At 34.5% G+C, this 22,311-nt stretch overlaps 1 long non-coding RNA gene across 1 annotated transcript in view; it reads right to left on the bottom strand.

Annotated features, from left to right (window-relative positions):
* LOC131533574 (uncharacterized) overlaps positions 1-22,311 on the bottom strand; it is a 34,099-nt gene that overhangs the window by 4,948 nt on the left and 6,840 nt on the right. The window contains exon 4 of the long non-coding RNA XR_009269155.1: positions 1,450-1,607. This is a non-coding gene — a long non-coding RNA (uncharacterized LOC131533574). The remainder of the gene's footprint in view (positions 1-1,449; positions 1,608-22,311) is intronic.

Genomic DNA, 22,311 nt, shown 5'->3' with positions numbered 1-22,311 from the left:
TTGGTTCTAAAAAAGCACAAGACTGACGCCTTCGCATTTTAATCTGAGGCGTGTCAAAAAAACAAAATTTTTCATGAAAAATGATGAGATGACTCAGTGAATAGGAAAATAGTGAAGATGATTTAAAAACGGCTCATATTTGAGGTCACTAAAGAGTGTGCAAATGTGTTAATTAGTATAAATGCATGATATATTCATGTTTTTAGTAGGATTTTGTAAGATTCAACTTATTTTTAGTTAAAAAAACTAAGCTCTTGTTATGTTTTTCTAATCATACATTAAAATGTTTTAAAGCATGTAAAATTCTAGAATTGAGATGTTTAAACAAAGACAACAATACTGTACATGTATAATAATGGCCATTGGTTTGTTAACAGATTGTTTAATATAATAAAAATAATTATTATTGATGGTCAACATTGGTGCATCCCTACTAATTAATATGAAGTATGCAATGCATACAGCAAAACATGCAAAATAAGTTTTTTTAAAACTTGTTAAATTTTCAAATGAAAAATAAATAAATAAATTTAAAAAATATATATATATACATACAAAATTCATAAATACAAGTATATATATAAATTACATTAATTTAGTGTAATAACATTTAATTATTAAGTATTTTATATATCTATAGTTATAGTTAGTATACAGTAAAACTGCAATGAATATATAAGTATATATTTTTTGTTAAATTTCCAATTAAAATATATTTAAATCCGTGAAACAAGGTAAATTTAAGCAACACTGCACAAGACAGGCCTATCATAGTTTTCAGAGACTTTATCTTTAATGTGCCTTACAGCAATTTAAGTTAATAACAAGTGAAAAAAGTCTTAACATCTTAATTTTCAAGTAAATTCATCTTGTTTTAATGATTTTTAGATGTTTTTAATTAGATGTTTTAAGTCAAAGACTAATTAAAAACTCATTAAGAACTCATTTTTAGCAGCGTAGAGACCAACACTGTCTTAAATCATGTTATAAAGGTAGGCCACTTGAAAGTTCATGTTCTCTATGTAGCACACACTCTTGACCGCGTGTTATGCAAATATGTCGTTTGTGTGTGTGTGTGTGTGTGTGTGTGTTTGTGGACGTGTGTGTCGTCTCTTGTCACTCTCTCTCTTCTCGTGCCCCCTCCTCCTTTCAGCAGCAGGCTGGCTTGTTATCCGCTGGCGTGAGGCGGAGTGTGACAGCGTGATAATCTGTGCAGATATGTGCCGCTGACCCCGAGATGTTCCTGCCTGCTGAGAATTCTGGGGGAACTCGGCCGTCTCCCACTCTCTCTCTCTCTTTCTCCGGCCCTCTTTTTCTTCTGCTACAAATATTCCAGCGGACATATGCTTCCCCAGTTCACTGCAGAGCTTATGGTGTTTGTTAGGCCGACACATCCGGGCTCAGTGTGTGTGAAAGTGATTTGATCTTCCGCTCTGGAAGCTTCATTACCTGGGTCACAGTCCGACTCTGGGGCTGCGAGGTGTGATGCTGGATCTCCGGCAGGTGTGTGAAGATCCGGAGCGTCATTGACACCAGGCCTCACTGACTTCATCTGACACAAACAGGAAATGCTCCCGTCCTGAGAAATGTGCATCCATGTGACAAATCTGGAGACAAACAAGGAAAATTATTTCAGTCCCACTGCATTTGTCTTTCTGTATTAGTACAAGTTTTCCACGTTTGAAAGACGGGGCCAAACCAGTCTAAACAGGTTATTAGTGGGAATTCCAGCAGGTACACCTGGATTTGACCTGGTAGACCATCTTAGCTACCAGCTACCATAATTCAAATCCATTTTAAACTAATATGACCTGTTTCACCACCAAACAGATCAATCTGTTTAATAACTAACAATATGCACATATTACATAAAATGTGCATATTATATATAATGCATTTAATTGTCAGCACTGAAATTTTAATTCAGTGTGAAATTATTGGCTTTCTCATCCTTACCAAATGTACCATACATATACATGAGGACAAAATATGGATAAAAACATAATAATATCACTTTTTGGATGCTAACATAAATAACATTTGAATATGGTAATCAAATAGTAGGCTACCATCATAGTACCATAGTATAAGCCATAACAAAATATTGAGAGGGAGAGATTTGATTATGGTAATGCTATTGTGTTTATGGACAAACCATGCAAAGAAATGTGCTTTGGACACCAATATGATATATTATTTATTATAATTTTTTTGATCAGGGACAATACACATAATATAAAATCAACGTAAAATGTGCCAGATTTAGCCCCAGGGTAAGTTGATTATTTAAAAAATCAAACATAATTTCTAACACTAAAATCCCTATAAATGTTTACAATTTTGATTTGACAACCAAATTAATCAATTTTTTTTTTTTTTTTTTTTGAGAAACCACAATTGTTTTTATATGGTACCATATTATTATTATTTTTAAGCACCTTACAGCATTTAAAAACCAGTAAAAGTATACCATTTAAAAACCAGTAAAAGTAGGCTACTATGATATATATCAAAGTACCATGGTATTACCATCTGGTACCATAAGTGAACCATGTTACCGCTATAGTGCTTTTTCATAGCGCCAGCAGCCCAGCATCACATTTCACACATTTCTCTAAAACATGAGCTGAAACTGGCATAAAACACTCCTGAAGACACAACACGCCTCTCCAGAATAAAGACATATCCAGAGCTCCCTCTTGTGGCCACCAGCTGTGTCTGACAGCAGGTTAAATAAATCCCCTCCCATCCTCCTGAAAAGAATGAAAAGGAGGACTGGAAATCCCCCCTTGCTCCAGCCCTGCTGAAATGCCAGACATCCAGAGAGAGGCTGCGCCTGCACCTGAGATCCACATTACAGTACCTCCACAGACTGCAGGCTTTACCCAACATCTGTCCACTAATCACACACAGATGACAGTAATGTTAATTAAAGTTAATGTAATCAAACTCCATCCATATGGCCTTGTCCCTGATTAGTAAGAAATGCTTTTTATTTTTTTTATCCTGCTGTAACTTGTTAGATTAGCGCCACGCTTCATCACAATGATGTCTGGAACCAAACAACACACAATAGGCCATATTGAAGGACTTTTAAAAGATAAAAGTAAGAACACGCACATAAACAGAAGCGACAAACACATTTCACTTGACGTTGTTATTAAAAAAAGTAGTATGCAGTATGAATGCTGTTTTTTTAACAGTGTATTATTTTAGATGTAACGTAGGTTAACTTCAATTATTATTCAGTAGTTATTTTTAAAATACCCTCTAAATATATTATTTCAACCACTATATATATACACACACAAATTATATTGACATTATGTTGTTACACTAAATTAATGTAATTATATATATATATATATATATTGCTCATTTATATAATGTCAATAATAAATTAATAAATGATTAAAAACAAATATATATATATATATATATATATATGTGACCCTGGACCACAAAACCAGTCTTAAGTCGCTGGGGTATATTTGTAGCAATAGCCAAAAATTCATTGTATGGGTCAAAATTATAGATTTTTCTTTTATGCCAAAAATCATTAGGATATTAAGTGAAGATCATGTTCCATGAAGATATTTTGTAAATTTCTTACCGTAAATGTATCAAAACTTAATTTTTGATTAGTAATATGCATTGCTAAGACCTTCATTTGAACAAATTTAAAGGCGATTTTCTCAATATTTTGATTTTTTTGCACCCTCAGATTCCAGATTTTCAAATAGTTGTATCTCGCCAAATATTGTCAGATCCTAACAAACCATACATCAATGGAATTTTAGACTGGTTTTGTCGTCCAGGGTAACATATATATATATATATATATATATATATACGTTGTTAATGTAATTTTCTATATATATATATATCGCTCATTTATATAGTGTCAATAACAAATTAAGAAATAATTATTAACAAAGAATTATATATATATATATATATATATATATAATATTAATTTAGTGTAACATGTATGTATATATATATATATATATATATATATATACACGTTGTTACACTAAATTAATGTAATTTTCAATATATATCGCTCATTTATATAATGTCAATAACAAATTAATAAATGATTAATAACAAAGAATTGCTATTTTTAATAAAACAATAATTATAAAAAGTTATTTTTATATTTATAAAATGCAATAATTAGAATCTAAAATCTAAAATTCTATTTTTATTTTATAAATTATTTTTACTTTCTTAATGACAATTATTGATAAAAAATGTCACATGCTGAAGACTCTAGGCTACCATTTGTTACCATTACTTTTTGTTACTTCATTTGTATTTTACATTAATACTCTCCTACAAAGGGAAAACAGTTCAGTTCCATATGGGAATATATACAGTATATACAGTATCCACGTCATGCTGATTTTTATTTTAAAAGAAACATTCAGGAGAGTTTTAGAGCTGGAAATACTGATTTCTTTTACGCTACACATCAACCAAGGCTTTCCACAACTCAAAGCGACAACCAGTGTGGATTACACACGGCCTACGGGTTACAAGCTCCCGATCGCCTACCATGAGAGGGTTTGCCAGGATTTCTGCAAGGACGCCCACTCTGACTACAGAAAATATAGTGCATAACCGTGTAAATGAAAACTGAAATCAGTGAAATGCAATTACGGCTAGAGAGAAACAAATAAACACATCCTGTGTGGCACGTGTGTTCAAAGCAGCCGAGCAAGGAGATTTATGACACGGGTGGTGAATTAGAGCAGCCTCGAACCGGTGGCCTGTTGAATCGACCGTCCATTTATTGGCCATAGAGAAATGAGCCCAGCTCCCCTCAAGCTGTCAGTAAATTTAGGACCTCAGTGGGACTGTAAAAGACTGTGTTGCTTGTCATTGTGTCATTAGACCATTATGAGCCTATTTCACTCCCCTTTTTGGACCGAGAGGTAAAGATGTCTTCGCTTACATCAAACCTACACTGGTGGATATAATGCTGAATCAAATTCAAAAGGGGTTGATAAGATATTTTAATGCTGATTAAATCTCTCTAAATGTCATCAAGGCTGCATTTATTTGATAAAAAATAGAATAGAAATATTGTGAAATATTATTACAATTTAAAGTAGCTGTTTTCTACTTTAAAATGTAACTTATTTCTGTGATGCAAAGCTGTATTTTTAGCAGCCATTAGGCCTACTTCACTTTTCATTGTCACATGATCCTTCAGAAATCATTCTAACATGCTGATTTGACGCTTAAAAACATTGATTATCAATGTTGAAAACTGTTGTACTGTTTAATATTTTTGTTGAATAGAAAGTAAAAAAACAGCATTTATTTATTTATGCATGTATGTATTTATTTATTCAGTCAGTCACTTTACTAAAAGTCATATTGATTTACTTAATTTTTTATTTTATTTTATTTTTTACATTTTTGTCAAGTTAAAATACCTTCTTCCAAATAAGAAATCTGTAAGGTGAAATTACATGAAAATTATAAACTGACTCTGTTGTGCATTCAAACCAACTTGAGCAGACACTGCAACATCAGTTCAACCAATAGTGTGAGTTTGGGGGCGGGACTATCTGTTTTGGCTGACCAACAGCAGACAGGAGGCGTGTCCTATTTGAGCAAGTCCACTTCAAAACACTTCAGCTTTAATGTTTGACAAATGCATTCTAATTAATTTTTTTCCACTAAATACATTATCTTTATTGAATCATAAGCACTTTTATTTTAAGCCCTTTTCCCTTGTTTTCTCCTGTTGCATTTTCTACGGTCAAGGCAAAAGAAGGCATAGCCAATCTAGGTCGGGTCGTTTGTTTGCATGCTGACAAGATGAGTGACAGATGATTGACTTCTGCGATTGATGTTCATTCCGTTAGTGCCACGTGGCCGGTTCCTCAGCTGGGCTAATAATGCCTTCAATACAATCAATAGATGGGAAGATATTACTAAACAAACATCTCTGTTTACCAAGGAACAGTAAAACAATCACCGCAATTTGATTTTTCGGTCATTACTGCAAATGTTCTTGTCTCTGCTGCTCGCTGACGGTAATGTGAAGATTTAGAGTAATTGGAATCGATGAGCACGTCATTGCACACAGAGTCTGTGTTCAATAGCTTTTCTCAACAGACTAGATCAGCAGCCGTGGACGCTCACCACACACGTACTAGCGGATTACGAGATTGCGCAATTGCCGCAAATCACCAGAAATGTTCAGTAAAGAGCAACCAGACAATTAAACAAAGCAAACATATTAAACGCTTCTAACTGGCCTCCAGTAGACCAGTGAAGTAGGTCATCTGAACTTTTCAATTAAAAGGTTTTATCTCTATTTTTTTTTTTTTTTTTTTTTAAATGTTCACCCAAAAATAAACATTTGCTGAAATTTTACTCACCCTCAGGTCATCCAACATGTAAATTAGTTTGTTTTTCATCAGATCAGATTTGGAGAAATTTAGCATTGCATCACTTGCTCACCAATGAATCCTCTGCAGTGAATGGGTGCCGTCAGAATGAGAGTTTAAACAGCTGATAAAAACATCACAATAATACACAAGCAATCCAAATAATGTCTTGTGAAGCAAAAAGCTGCACGTTCGTACAAAACAAATGCATCAAGACGTTTAGTGAGTCCTCTATTCATAAAATTGAGTTCGCCAGTGGAAAAAGTCATCTTGTCTGAATCAGGTGAGAAATATGCACAGATCAAGCACCGTTTGGCCAGAAGCAACAATTTCACTTTAAAACACCTTACTGATGGATTTCTTTCGTGTAAATTACTTGTGGATTTTTGTGATGTTTTTATCAGCTGTTTGGACTCTCATTCTTTTTTTTTTTTTTTTTTAAGTTATAGTTTTGGTGCGCTAATGCCTTTATTGTTGATAGAACAGTGGAGATACGACAGAAAAGCATAGGGCAGAGAGAGAGGGGAGCAGGATCGGGAAAGGATGTTGAATGTCTGGAATCGAACTCGGGTCTCCGAAGGCGCAGTTGCTCTACATGTCGACACACTAACCACATGGACTCGCATTCTGACGGCACCCATTCACTGTAGAGGATCCATTGGTGAGCAAGTGATGTAATGCTACATTTCTCCAAATCTGTTCTTGAACATCCTGGATAGACTGAGAGTACATTTGAATTTTTGGGTGAACTAATCCTAGTCTAACTGTTCTGAAAGTCTTTTACATCCTTTTAAAGAAATCCTTCCTTAAATTATAAGACAAACATATTCATTTCAAGTTCAAAAGGTATGCGAACGCCAGAAATGTTCAGCAAAGAGCTGCCAGACAATTAAACAAAGCAAAATGTTTTTATCTGCCTCCCGTTGGTCTCAACAGTAGCAAAGTAGGTTGTCTGAACTTTTCAAACAAAACGTTTTATCTCTAAAATGTATTTGGCTCAAGACTGTCATCTCCAATGACCCTTAGCGCTGCATCAGGAAGGGAAAAAAGGACAGAATAAAAGCGAGAAGAAAAAACGCGTTTCCACTCAGTCGTCCCGGTGTCTAACGTGCTGGCTGCACTGATGAGCTAATAAAACCCACCAAAGTTTTGGACCATTTCTGAAGATGATTGTGTGTCTGTAGATGAGGCTCGGTGCTGAGTGTGACACTAAGATGCCCCGGCTCATTAGGGGGTGGCTTCTCTCTCCTCCTCCCCCTGCAGGAGGAGGGGGCCGCTCCATGCCCGGGCCCCCATTTATGACTCCCTTTTGTTTCTTAATGTTCAAAATCGATTAAGAGATGATCGGGCCCGGCAGCTAATTAAAAAGGAGCAGGTGCCAGAGTGTAAACAGCCGTGGCGCCAGGAGCCGACATAGAGCGGCACAATTATTCATCCCGAACGCTCAGACCTCATAAAGGCGAAAAGGCGCAAAGACAGACTAATGGAGACTGACTCACCCTCTAACACACTCACATTCTCTCTAAGAGTCTGGAGCAGTGCGAGGCAAGACGCTTTAAATGACGAGTGACGAGACTGAGGGAAAAACATACGCCTCTCTGGGTAATTCCTACTAGCCAATATATTGTCGAAATCTCATCGTATAATAAATATGATAACGTCTTAAAGAGATAGTTCACCTAAAACTTTATATTCTGTTATAAATTACTCAACATCATGTCCTTCCAAACCTGTATGACTTTCTTTCTTCAGTGAAACACAAAAGAATAGATGCTGAAAAATGTCTTTGTCCATATAATGAATGTCAGTTTCAGTTTTTGGGTGAACTATCCCTTTAATATACTGTATAATATATACTATATTTACTATACTATATTTAAAGTTATGACATGAAATTATTTAATTTGCTTTTATCAAAAAATCACTATTAAGTGAATATTAGTATGATTTTAAAATATTTTTAAATGTCCAGGTGCTCTACATCTTTGCAATTTATTTATAAACTGGCATTTTATTAAGAAATATACCAGGTGTTCCGTTCTCTCTCTCTCTCTCTCTCTCTCTCTCTTTTTTAATAAAACATCTTTTCTTGAGAATTTTTGATGTAATCTGTAAACCTCAATACAGGGTCATCTGAACGATCTGAAAAGTGGTCAGGGCATATTATAAACATTACATATTTTATAAAAATTGTTATTTAACAATTACATTACATAATAAACATTAAAATTACTTTTAGGCAAGGTATCATTTAATAGTCTTAAATACTGAAAGACCTTATACATTTCTTAAGTTAATTTTTTTTTAGTAAATTCAATGATTTTTTTTTGTTTGTTTTTTTCAGTGCAGGAACAAGATTATTATAGTTAACTAAGACAAAAACTTGACTTATTTGAAATAAATAACATTAAATACATATATACAGTGATGGCCCTGGTATTTTCACCAGCTAAAAATGGTTTTAAGTCAGTTATTTCTATCTTTTACTGTAGTGTGTCAGTAGGAAATATCAGTTTACATTTCCAAACATTCATTTTGCCATTAAAGGTAATTGATAAAGAAAATCTATTTATGACATTATTTTTGACAGCATCCTCATTTTACAGCATTTTTTACAGTGCTGTAGCTTTGCAGGTAGGTCTCTTGAAGCATCTTGGAGACGTTGCCACAGTTCTTCTGGATTTAGTCTGTCTCAGTTTGTTCTGTTTCTTCATGTTACTCCAGACAGACTGGATGATGATCAGATCAATTCTCTGTGTGGAGCACTGCCTGTTGTCAGACAAAAATCTCACTGGATTACAATTAATGGCAAAATGAATGTTTGGAAATGTACACTGATATTTCCTACTGACACACTACAGCAAAAGATAGAAATGACTGATGACTTAAATGACCATTTTTAGCTGGTGAAAATACTAGTTTTCTAATCATTTTGGCCACCACTGTAAAGATATATAATCGATTGAGCCAGTTCATACAGCTTAACAAGAGACGCACACATAAACACAATAAACAACAGCACTTTGGAAATGTGAGTTTGCGTGTTTTTTATACTGTCTCCATCTCATTATAGCGGAGTTATAATAAGAAACAATGCTACCCCGCTGGGCCGGCACATGTCACTGTGTTACCACAGCTATCTCCATCTTATTGACAGACAAGAGAAGGGACATGAAATTTCATTAAAGTGTAACATAGCAGAACATAAATCAGTGCCTTTGAAAACACACATGAGAGTGATAGACAATGGAATCACTCTCTTTGACATGTGAGTTCAGAGCCGCACTGGGGATACTGGGGGATTTCAATGGAGCCATCAAAGAGAGTCATCCAAGATTTGTGGCCTTTCATGTGTCCCAATGGCAGCACCACAGCGCTAACTGTGAAATTTAAACGGGTTACTGTATGCTGCCTCTGAGTCACTTTAAATTAAGGCTTCTGTAAGGATGAAACTGTCGGAAACGCAAGAGTGTCGATACTGTGGGGATGTGTGCGATGACTCTTTTACTTGGCCATTCAGTCTCTGTGTGACCTGTACTCAAAGAAACCATTAAGCAGGCTGAGTTTACAAAATTCATACAGAGTTGAAGAATCAGCCATGGTTTTCTGAGACCACAGTAAATGGTTCTTAATGGCAATCTGAAGCCATTTACGACTCGGCTCAAAGGCCAGCGCTGAAGGACAAACTTTGGAAAATGCTTTTCGAGAAACCTAACAATGTCACTAAGCTCTTGTAATGCACAAGGACAGGTTCATGCACTCAGAAATAAGTCCAGTCTTTATGCTCGCCATGGCTTTTCAATGGATGCATGCACATGTATATCTAAACATGGACAAACATGACATTCTGTGCTGTTTGCAGATGATACTTATAATTCCGTATGCAAAAAAAAATTATATGCAAATAAAGCAGCATTTCCACCCCATGCGTTCAAAAGATGAAAAGGTTAAAAAAGGAAACGAAAGATGTAACCACTGTGTCTCTATAATTAAATTTAATGAATGCCTGGTTTAGATTGCACAGACAAAAAAAAAGTGTGTGTGTGTGTGTGTGTGTGTGTGTGTGTATATATATATATATATATATATATATATATACATACATACTTCAAAATACAAATGTATCCACCTCGAGCAAATGTATTTATTTATTTGTTTGTTTACTAAATGTTTTTATTAAATAATTTAATTAAATAAAGTTCTATTCATTTTATTCTTATAAAATTATATATATAAAAATATATAATAATATTTAAATTTAAAACTTACTTGAGGTGGCTAAATTATTATTTTTTTAAATTATTAAATAAAATATTATTTATAATTGTTTTTGATAATTGTTTTTTATTTTAATTGATCAAAATATCCAAAATGTGCATAAAACATAAACCTGCTTAAGGTGGATACCTTAAATATCGAAAATGTGCATAAAAACAAACTTGCTTGAGCTCAACAAATTTTTTAAGAAATGTAATTTCTTAATTTTTGGGGAATAATATAAATATAATATTTTATTTTATTAAAATGTTGTGCATAAAAACTTAGTTTTGTAAAGCTACTTCACCTTTGAATTTAATCAGTGCAGCTTGAGAAATTTGGGGGTTTTGGATGGCTAAAATTCCCTTCAGCTCAGACAAGTTCACTGACCAAATTGTCTCTAAACTGTTTCACATTATTTCCAGCAGTAATAGTCGTAAATCTGACCTTTAAAACACTGACAATTAAAAATGCATGAAAGCCTGAGAGGGTGGCTCCTGCGCTGACGGTTCACCCACATAGAGACACAGAAAGAGAAAGTCTGGCTGGAACTCACAGAACGGCACCACGGGGGGTCACAGAAAACGAAAAATAACTTCACACACCGGCGCGGGGTTCTCCACGGTCTCGGTTTTGTCTTTCTCCATTACCGATTGTTTGAAGTAGATAAAACAGTCGGTGTGTAATGGTGGCCTGGCTGACCCGTGTGGCGGCTCCTCTGTCTCTGGCAGTTCCTCAGAGGGGATTGTGGGTAGGAGTGGGATAAATGGTGGGTGACTGCTGGCGAGGTGGAATGTTGGATGATATGAAGCTTTAAAAAAAGAACACGTAACCTTTGATTGTGCTTCCGGCGGATACGCACGCGTGCCAGTATCTTCACGAGCATCTCTGCCAAAGCCTCTCCGGCAGGTCAGATCACAGTGATAATTGACCCAGTGAATCACAAAAGCCTTTATCTGAGACGCAGTCGGAGCTCTTCTCAGATTCAGGTGCATCAAATCCTATTTCAATGATCTGACGATCACAAACACCGCTATCTCCTGCTATCCGTTACACAATCACACGAGGAATCTACAAAACTAAAAAAAAAAGATCCAGTGTTGACAACAATGCTGATTATTCAATGCGCTTCAAATGAAAAAACACCATTAAAAACATCATCTTGGCATCTGTTGAAACAGGAACTTGGGGTAAAACAGTACATTTCAGTTCTATGGAGCGCCATACTAATTTTGTGGACTGAATGAATTCTGAAACAAAACACATTGTTATTTCATTACAAATGCATTTTGTACTCATTCTGTGGAGGAAATTTGCATTTTGATAAAATGCCTTTTTTTTCCACTAAATGGTGTTTGAATACTCCATTTCATGATTCACAAGATCTAGATTGATTTAATTTGATTCATTAGATGGAATTAGGACTGGTTTCCAAATTTGGTTCAATACAGATTTGATCAGATTTGATGCACTGATTTCACAATTCTGTTCAATTTTGATTACATTTGCTTCAAATCTGATTTGTTTTGATGCCATGAACTACTGTTGGGCCTCAACGCTGATTTTGAGAATCATTGTGTTTGGGATTCATGAAGTTCACAAGATTTGATCTGATTCACATGGTTGATTCATCTGAAGTTGGGATAAGAAAATACTTCTCAGTAACAAAGTTCCAAATGTACACAACACTTGGCAAAATGCAGTGTATTTCATATTCATTCTGTCAAGGACATTTGCATTTTGTTTACGAAAGTGGTTTTGTGGATCATGAAATGCAATTTTTTTAACATTTTTAAATGTCCCATTTCATGATTCAGCAAAATCCATTGTGTTCATTAAATGCTTATTCTCTGGATTATATTACGTATTTGTCCTCTTATTTTATGATCCCTTTTATGACCAAAATCTCATTCACAGAGTGGCATTTTGTGACATGCTAAATCACTAAACTGACTATCTAGGTCACATTTTATGTCAAAACCAGAATTTAAAATACACATTTTTTTAGTAAAAATAATATTTTGCATAAAGACAATGAAGCCTAATTATAGTTATGCCTAGATGTTTTACCTTGAAAAACTGCCCTCCTATTAGAGATTAACATTATGATTGTCTGTGTGTGTTAAATATGAACATTAACACATTTTCATGTCGCTCATGACTGATAATTATCCATTTACATAAACATGGCACTAAATCCAGTCAAACATGCACTTAAGCCTTGTGTTTGTATGTGGTATATATGTGACCCTGGACCACAAAACCAGTCTTAAGTGTCAATTTTTCAAAATTGAGATTCCTAAATCATCTGAAAGCTGAATAAATAAGCTTTCCATTGATGTATGGTTTGTTAGGATCGGACAATATTTGGCCGAGATACAACTATTTGAAAATCTGGAATCTGAGGGTGTAAAAAAATCAAAATATTGAGAAAATCGCCTTTAAATTTGTCCAAATTAATTCTTAACAGTAGTAAATTTACAAAATATCTTCATGGAATATGATCTGTATTTAATATACTAATGATTTTTGGCATAAAAGAAGAATCTATCATTTTGACCCATACAGTGTATTTTTGGCTATTGCTACAAATATACCCCAGCGACTTAAGTCTGGTTTTGTGGTCCAGGGTCACATATATGATTTATAAAGTCAGCAAGACTGCACCTGTACCTGACCCCGCGACTTCTACAAATACTGAGAAACATTACAGCATTTCATGGCCAAAGGCTTCATTGGTAGATGTCATACCTGACAAAAAATTAATACCATGTTGTCAGTTACCACGTTTCCACAGATATGCTCTCTGTTTTGAGATGGCCTGTGGCTGTGATAGTCTGCTGGGCGTCTCTTGTTTGCTGTGGCCTCTTTCTTCCCATCATTCCTCGCCAAAGCAGTTTACACATAAGAGTGAGAGCCAAGAGCGGTGACTTGGACCACAGACTATTCAACAAAATCTTGGCATGACCTGGCCTGAGAGTGTCTCACACACACACACACACCTCTTTGGCACAATGGATCACCAGATTCAGTCTCTCACAGAGCAGTACTGCACCACTGATTTCCCATTATTCTATTCTGATTCATCACACTGATTGAATTTGATTCGTCAACTGGAATTAGGACTGGGAACTAGCACTGATTTCCCAGTTTGATTTAATTCTGATTCACATAGTCATGATTTGATTTGATTAAATTCAGATTTGATATGATTTAATGCCAGGATCTAGCTTTGGGTTTATGATTTCAAAACATCATTTCATTTCTGATTTACAAGGCAGTTGTAATTTTAGTATCACTGAGATACTACTATAAATTGTAGTTCGATATTTTGAATTCATTTTTGTTTTTATACCAATTGCCATTTGTCACTGAGTTTTCTTTTTGTTTTGTTTTTTGTCTATATATGTAGTTAATTTTATTTCAGTTTTAGATTTAGTTAAACTAAATGAAAATTAGAAATGCTGCCTTGGCAACTATCCGACATAAAACAAGTTATCAATAATAAATGTTATTTCAGTTAATATTTATAATATTTTAAAGTAAAAAATTTTTTTTATAAATTTTAATTCAGTTCAATTTTTTGACTTGACTTTATCTGATTCACAAGATTGATAAGACCGATTCAGCTCAATGCTGAGTCAGTTTCAGAAAATAGGGCTAGATTTCCTGATTCCATTCCATTCAACTGCGATTCTCAAGGTTTTGATTTGATTAGTTTCAAATTTGATTCACAAGATCTTGATGTAATTAGATTCTAATTCTGATTCTGATTCAAACAGATGCCAGGAACTAGGGCTTGGTATCAAATTTACAAGGTCTTGATCGGTTCAATTAAATTCTGCAATAATTTAATTTGGTGTGACTTGATATTCAGTTACTAGTTTCCAAAATAAGCTACTACAACAAACTCCTTAAGCTTAAATGCGTCATTCCTACAAAAGCATATTTCCACCTGCAGACATGCAGAAGCAGGTACATTTTCTCTCCAGCACAACCACCAGCCATCCTCTGTCCTTCTAGTGCCAAATGGACTGTGAGCGATTGAATAAAGACCAGGGTCTTAATTGAGCCCATTCGTCTAGACTCTATAGCCATTCTTTTCTGTCTAATTACCTGTGTGTGTGTGTGTGTGTGTGTGTGTGTGTGTGTGTGTGTGTGTGTGTGTGTGTGTAGTTGGCTGGAATACAGTTCCCCTGATGAGAATCGTATGAGACACTATACACAATACACACTCAATTGCTCTGAGTGGACCCTTCCCAGAATCAACGCATGCTGCAGTATAAATTTAGCTGAAGTGAATCCAGCATGTTTGCTGTGAAGGAGAGCTGTCTTGCTTTTGTCTTTACAAAGACAGAAATACTGTGAAATGTAGTTATATTTTTGTACTTATGCTTTTACATTTTACTAGACTTTACAGACAGATTCACCATAGTCAGTGTATCTAGTGTTGCGAATTTATCACTTATTGTGACTTTATTGTGCATTACATCATTACGCCAGTAGGTGGCGACAAGTCACTGCATTATGAGGGATTCATGAAGTCATTCAACTGATTCGTTAAAAGCTGAATCATTTAGGAGCTCAAATATATTTGTGTGTAAAATATACAGTTCGTTTAGCAATATGAACATTTTGTTTATTGAACTGTTTTATTAAAGCAGTCACTATATCGTATATATTTGTGTGTGAGAGTGAAGGTCTGCGAGGGAATATTTCGGGAAGGTTGATATGCAAATCAATAAAACGCAAGTTTATACCTTTAATTATGTTTCCTCACACTCACACAGATGATATGTTACAAAAATTCTGTAATTAATGAAGCGTTATAATCTCAGATTCGTAATACATGCCAATATCTCATTGGAACAACGGCGACACACACTACATGATATAATAATAATAAATTTAAATAATAAACAATTTTAAATTCCATTTAAACATCTACTCACCTGTGCGTAGAAGAACTCTATCATCCACTCCCTCATCATTCATTACCTGAAATTTCATCAAAGTATCACCTTTTGCCTCGACAACAAGCAAGCTTCATGACGCATACTGAAAGCTGATTGGCTTGAATGCTTCTCTCAGTGTATCATTGGTTATATATGCGGAAAGAGCAAGATTTGAATTAGCTTAGCATCTTGGACAGAATACAGTATACGAATGAGGCCGTTTATTATATAAAATAGTCATATACTGTAGATTTTATTGTTTTGTATTAGATTTCGGATAAGCTAGTGAATAAATTAACTTTTTTTTTTTTTAGACCATGCTTTTAATAAATAATGTGAACCGCAGGCAGTGTGATCACATTTCACTGTAAATGTCTGATTTTTTTTTTTTTTTTGATGCTGGCGCTCTCTCTTTTGCTTTCATGTGTATGAGTGTGACTACAGCGGGGTCATTATGACACAATGAGTCAGACAGATATGAAGTCTACAGTGTGACATGTTTGCCCCCTGCACTCATAACTCCGCTTAAATATGGGGTGTAAGACGTTACATCACCATAACACGCTGTAATATTGTGTCAAAAGGGCTGAAATGGGCCACTGTGTGTCATACTTAAAACCTTCAGTAGATTATACATCACAAATATAGAAAAAATAGAAAAGGATTCAGACTCACTCTTATTGGATCAGAATAAATGGGATGGCAGAACGCTGATCTGACCGTTACCTGTATCTTTCCACTTCAAGGAACCGCTGAGCACCGTGACAGAATTTCTTACAGTCGCCATCAATAACTCACTTTGCGTGTACATCTCAATGCATTTAACAAGCTGTCAGGCCCGTGTGTGCTGGAGTGGAATAACTAGATGGTCAGAAACAGCTTACCAGTAATTACGCTGGCTAAGGTATAATTTCTATCCACTCTCATTTTGCTTTCTAAAGAGGGAAGGAGTGATAAAAGTGAATTGTAGGAGGTCTTTTCAGGTGGTCTCAGGTGTGGATACATTAGTCCTAGCTCGCTTTGCCACGTTAATAACCAGATTTATAGGCCACAGACTCTCAGAGAGGAAAATGAACAGCATGGAGCTCAGAGGAGACAGCACCTCCTACACATGGTCTGAATAAACCCTCTCCAAAGCCAGGGATCTGATCTCTCACAGGAAAGAGGGTTTGGGCAAAGCCGGAGATTCTCAACCTGTCCAGCTTGCCTGACCCATCACCCCCTCTGTTTAATTTGAGGATTATTTGAAAAAAAGTGCTTTATTGCTCAGGACGGATGTGAGCTTAAAACAGTGGGGTGGTAGAAATACGATCAGACAAAAATGGGAGAAAATGTTCAAATATACCAGTCAGAAGTACAAAGAGGAAACTTTTATTGCACTTTCATATCTCAGGAGACTTAACTGAAGTCTCAGTTTTGTTTGATTTAAAGTTGAAGTGTGGCACTATCAAAACATTGCACAGCAACACTGGCTTAACCAATCGCTTGTGTTTGGGGGCGGGACTATCTGTTTGGCTGACCAATAGCAGGTGTGGGGATGAAACCTGTTTGAAACAGTCATTATTATGGTGGAACTAGTTTTACAGAAATTACATACTTCGCATATATTTCTCAAATTTTTTAAAATTAAATTCTGTAGTGAAAAAAATGGAAACTAATGAGACTGTTGACTGTAAAAGTATAGAACTAAAATAAATGTGCATTGCACTTTAAATAGTTTGCTCTTTGGAAGAATTTGATAACAAATATCAGCGTTCATACTGATTGCAGACAATAAAATAATAGCACAGCAGTGTCATTGACATTAACCAAAACTGTAAAAAAATAAAATAAAGCTACAATAAAATCAAATATAAATATCAGATGAAAAATATTGCACTGGCAATGGCAACTAACGGAAATAAAATACATTTCAATAATAAAATTACTAAAACTAAAACAAAAATAAAGCTTAAAAAATATTTGAAATGAAAATAATGAATGCAAAGTACTAAAATAACACTGTAGCACAGATTGAGACATTATTGAGTCTTGTTCAGATGCATATGAACTTTTCTCAGAAAAAAAAGAATAAGCGATACGCAGACATCTCAATTTGATGCCACTGCTGTCTAGAAGAAATAATTGATATATTAAAAATATCTCATTCAGGTAATGACAATTTACATAGGCTGTGACGGCTGCTGAATTCTGAGCAGGACCCAAAGCTGTTTGTCCTTGTGCATCTCCAGAAAACAATTTAAATGTATGAAGGCTAATGCACTAATATCAATTATAGATGAAGTATTCTAATTTCCAGGCTGTTGGTGTCAATGAGCTTTGCATTCTTTTATCTTTGCTCATTAACCGTCAGCATGAGATAACTATTATTTTTCATTAAAAAGGAAAGTTGAGTATGTTATTTGTCTCATCCCTCTCTAGGTCTTGATATAGTGTTCAGTCAGGTGTAACAAGTGTGCTGTGGGGATGTTTGTGAGGACGGCTGTACTGGAGCAAACAAAAGTATTTGTCAGTCTATCATTACAAAAGTGATAGCTGTATTTCTAAAATCTGATTGGATAAACCACGTTTAGTGTAAAATAGTCTATATATGTGACCGCACATCAATTAAATTCCATATTAATTCTCCAAATTGCTATGTTGCTTAGCAACTGTACAGCTGGACTACATTCCTTGGCGAAAAATTAGTGGTACCTGCTAAAGCAAGCACTATAACTATTGCTCATTCTCAGGGTTTGGAATTTAAACCCCCTAATCCTACGTATTAAACTCTCGGCCTCAACCGTTTGTGCAAAAGACATGAATAATACCCCAAATCATGCACACATTTACTTTTCAGATTTATTTTCACCTGGCAGACAGTGACAAGTGTGAAAAAGAACCACACAGTGACAGACTTACACCTAAGAAGGGGCCGTATCTACAGACCAGACTATCATAGTGCAGTAGCAACCATATGGCAACATGACAAAACAATAAAAAAATATATATTTATTTAGTTTCAAGTGATTAGTATTTTTATTCAGTTTTTTTTTTTCATTTTAATGAATAAATAAATTAGACAAATTGAATATTATTTAATTTGATATTTAATCAAAAAAATATTAATTATGAATAAAATTATTTTAATTGTATAAAAAATTAAATAATTAATTTTCAATGATTAAATAAAAATTTAAATAATTAATTTAAATGTTAAAAAATCTAATTTAAAAAGGTGTTCCTAAACAAATCAATGGGCTCAAACACATCACACTATAGGCAAAATGCCTTCCTATTTTAAAAAAAATCACACTTAATTCAGTGTGGTATGCAATGTGTTACCTATCATTTCTTAGTAAAAATCGTTTCAAAGTAAATCCACACCAATTTTTTACTGTAGCTATACAGTATTATACCAGCTACACTGTAAAAAACTTACCGTGATTTTAACTGTAAAAAACTGTGAAAATGCTACAGTAAAAACCTGTTAAATGGTTAACGGTAAGTTCCCTTAATATATACGGTGAAAAACTGTAATAGACATTTCAGACAATTTTACGGTGAAATATCGTTTTTGGAAGTGAAAAAGAATGTAAAATTTACAGGGAAAAAACGTAAATTGACGTTCCCAGAATTCCCTGCGTTGCATTTAGAATTTTGTATGAATTTGATGTTTTTTCTTTGAAATAACTATGTTTCTTCTTAGTTTTTTCTTATCAGTTATGTTTATTAGGGTTGTATGTTACATCTAATGTTGTTAAATTAATGTTTAATGCATATGTCAGTTTAATGAGTTTCACCATAATGGTGTTTAGTGTTTGTGTGAATGACACTGTGCACCTTATGTTATTATTTAAAAGCTGCTTGTGATGGGCTTGTCATGTGACTTTCTCATCACCAACTGCATTTGGTGGTTATCAGTGTATTTCAAAGGTACAAAACAGATTTCAGTACTTCAATAGGTTGGTATATTAACATTATATCATTTAAATTTAAGTTAAAACCATAAAACCTAAAATGTTGCTACCGTATTTTTTACGGTAGAATTCCGGCAACCACAGCTGCCGTTTTTTTACCGTAAATTTTACGGAATTATTTTTTACAGTGTACAATGATATGGCTACAAATCACTGGATGTTAGTGACAATTTTAAGATTTTCTTTCCATTTTCAAGCTAGCATTGAGCAAAAATGTAAGTCTAATAAAAAAACTGCAGCTTGTTTTAATAACTCCTCTTCTCCCCTCAACTGACATTTACCACACTGGGCTAAATGAGGTGAGTAATATTTTATGAACACAGCTTCCTTTGTAGAAAGATATGGCAGAGGTGGTATAGTTTAACCTTGGTGTGTGGCGTATATCTGTCTCTCTCACACACCCACGATCCTCGGCGGCATACAGAAGACAGCGCTTTGGTACAAACCCCAGTCTGAATTCAGAATGAAGGATTGTGGTCATTCCTCCCTTTAACTCGAGGTCTCTGTGGACGTCGCTCCCTCAGTCAATTGCACGAATAGAACAGTTCTACAAGTCATGTCCGAACCTTGTCTCCTGCTTTCCCACTTTGCTTTTGATGAATATTTAAAGCGCTAGAATAAAAGTGTTGCAGGTAACCAGCAACATTGATTTTCAGATGTGGGGACAAACACACCGAAATTAGATGTCAAAGTCCAGATGCCGATGTTTAAAGTGAAATGTGGCTGTTTGTGTTCCCGACCGAGCTGTGAGAAGGCAGATCCATTTATTCAGAAAAGAGTCGGAATCGGACCATCTTTCATCTCGGTGTGTGTAGAAAGCATTGCATGAGTTTCATTACCTGCAACCCAACAATATGCTAAATCAAATCATTCTAATGAACCTAACGTTGTAATTTGGTTTTGGTGGCATTCCAGCATCACACAGATTTAAGCATATGAAAGGAAAAACATCAATCGAGAGATCAAAACACTGATGATTTCATGCTCACGCTCTGAGTTTGAGGTGGACACTGAGATTTCGTCTTCATGTTGCAATGCATCTAATGAAAACATTTAGTTTCACTGATATTTTCCTAAAAGTCTTTGGCTCATGAGACTAGCAGAGGTTTTTTGGCATGTTGCTAAGGTGTTTTGGGTGGTTTCTAGGTTGTTATGTGATGTTCAGAATGGTCCAAGTTTGAAGAGCCCAACATGAAGTGATATTTATGAGTTTAAAGTCATGAACAGATAAAATGTTGATGTAAAATTCCACTAAATGTACCATTTGTTGTACTCTCTTTTTTCCAGATAATATTTGATTTTTTCACAGTATAAAAGAGTCTTTATACATAAATATTAAAAGCTGCTTTTATATTGTAATTTTAGGAAGGCAGTTCCAAATGGGAACAGCATATCTGGGGGTATTTGGCATAAAGTAGTTTTAAAACTCTATAATTACAATATTCATTGAAGGTCAAAACAAATTAGTTTTGAAAAATAACAGGTAATTTCCTCCTTAATTTTGACTGAGGTTATGCAGGGAAAACCTCATGAAGAATTTTAGTTTATCCACAGACTTCATTAAGAAAGAAACAGTGTCAACTCACTAGAAATTAAATCTTTTCCAGATAATATTTGGTCAAAATAAATGAGGAGAATGTTCTGAAAAATAATAGGTCACTTCCTCCTTAATTTTGACTAAGGTTATGCAATTTAAAATATAACAAAGTTGGGCAGTATTAAACATTTTGGGGATGTTAGGTTACATTTAATAGAGACTATTATTAATTGAATAAGAATCATACTCGTAACTTTAAAATTATAAATATCATGTGAGGTTGGGCTCTTTCTAAGCAAGAAACCACCTTAGGAAACCCAGAACAACTCAGAACATAGAATATGTCTCAGGTCAAGTCTCAGGTCTGAATAGTAGCAGCGCTGTTATTGAGTTTCTCCTTCCTGTCTAGTTCTTTCAAACGCCCTCATTCTCAAGGTATTTACTCCACCACAACGGACACATTGATTTCAAATATGTCTCATGGTTTGTGCCTGACGTTCAATGCATGCAAGGAGCAGTTCTAATTGACAACATCAAACTTTGAGCACTGAATTGATTATGTTGAGATTGTTTAGCAGGGGGCTGAATGACCTCTGAAAATAAATAGATTTATTCGTTTTTGAATCTTAAATATAATTTGATGGATTTGCCTGGCTGGGATGTAAACATTATATTACATTAGGTGAAATGCATGAATACTTTTTAACCTCTTTATGCGTTTTGTGAAAAATATGCTCATGCATGCAGTCTTTAACTTTATTCAGAGAGGAGGAGATTTCTAAAATGTTAATAACAAAATATAAATAATGATATTATTCATTAAATTAAGGTTAGAAAATATATATTAAAATATAGTATAAAATAATAATACATAATAAAATTAATATCCACATAAAATTTATATTGATATATTTTTACAGTATGAATGAGTATATATATATATATATATATATATATATATATATATATATATATATAAATCTTATTTTGAGGTGTGTGGCATCAAAAGTTAGATATTCAATGAAGGTCAAAAATGAGGAGAAGGATTTGAAAAATAGTAGGCAATTTCCTTTTCAATTTGACTGAGGTTATGCAAGAAAAAAAACTGAAATGTTTGATTCGTGGCGGAATTAAAATTACAAAGTATATACAACTTCCTCAGGGAAAACTAGTCCGGTCCAAACAGGGATTTT

The sequence above is a fragment of the Onychostoma macrolepis genome, chromosome 24 (genome assembly GCF_012432095.1).
Source record: "Onychostoma macrolepis isolate SWU-2019 chromosome 24, ASM1243209v1, whole genome shotgun sequence".
NCBI lineage: Eukaryota > Metazoa > Chordata > Actinopteri > Cypriniformes > Cyprinidae > Onychostoma > Onychostoma macrolepis.
The sequence above is the reverse complement of the archived record's forward strand: the minus strand, read 5'-3'. Positions and strand labels throughout refer to the sequence as shown.